Here is a 1,292-nt window from a genome sequence, read left to right on the forward strand (position 1 = left end):
CTGTGTTTTCTGCTCTCTGCCCTATCTCCCCCTCCTCAATCTGCTGCATGGCGCGCACAGGCTGACCCTGCCACAGGTTGGCCGCCCTGACTTAGAGACTGGTGAAAATCTGGCTACGCGGTGAAGACGGGTGATGTCTCACCGAGCCTAAGGCCAAGGGGCCATTCCAGATTGTCTAGTCTGACCTCTGGCTTGTGTTGCACGGAAGCATTTCACCCATTTCATTCCACATCAAGCCCACAGTCAATCCTGCTGCTTCCCAATAACTCCCGACAGGGGGAGTTGGAGGACAAATCCTGACTGCTTTTAAAATGGACCTTGATCACACTATGAGGGGAAACCCATGATGTCATTGCTTGCAAAAGGATTCAGTTATAACTGGATTCAGTTTTGCAGGAGCTCACTTCTAGCTTGCTTGGCTAGCACAAGCTGTGCAGAAGCAGACACAGGACCCAGCCAGAAGTGCACAACCTGTCTGGGAAGCTGAATAGATGCTCATGCAGTTTTCCAGCTCTGGGCCCCATGCTAGCGTGACCACGCTGCTGGCAGTCTTCAACCCTCCATAGCCAGCCTAGCTCATTTAATTCAGGTCTGTCTTGAAGTCACAGCAGTGTAACATGCTTCGCCCTGTCAGGATTAAGTGTTCAAAAAGTTTTGATCCAGAAAAATAGCTTTAATGCAGCTCTTTGCAATTCTGTTGCGATCATTTATCCTTAGAAACAGCTAGAAAACACGCAAACAATTCACACCATCCTCTTGCATGTTTTTCCAGTTACTGGGGAAACCCAACGTTTCTCCTTTTGGTTAAGGAGACTTGTAAATCTGCGGTGTGGTGTAGCGTGGTGTGTTTGGAAGATTGTTCTGTTTTTCCCCTCTAAAATAGACCAGATCGATAAAATTATTTTACACAGATCCTTCCTTTATAGGTGTTTTGTGAGAAGGCTGGATGAAAATCCCATTTTTCTTCTGCAGCCTCACTGAAGAACCATCCTTCACTGTATCTACTGTCAGCATCCACATCTGGTAGAAAAAATGGAAAAGTAAATCTTGGTCTCTGCAGTAGAGAGGAAGCAAGCATAATGGTGCAGCCAGCACAGGTAAATCTTTTATACTGTAAAAGGGAATCAAAGGCTTGGGTTGGCACTGGGAGAGGACCGGGGAGGGTCAGCGTACGGTCAGCCATCTGCAGCAAGGGAACACAGTGCAGAGATTTTGGAAACAGTGACTTTGACAAGGCTAACCACACTTTATCATGCATTAGCAGATGCATGATGAACAGGTCCAGGGAGGTG

Source organism: Gavialis gangeticus, unplaced genomic scaffold (genome assembly GCF_001723915.1).
Source record: "Gavialis gangeticus isolate Ggan-Ray unplaced genomic scaffold, GavGan_comp1, whole genome shotgun sequence".
Classification (NCBI taxonomy): domain Eukaryota; kingdom Metazoa; phylum Chordata; order Crocodylia; family Gavialidae; genus Gavialis; species Gavialis gangeticus.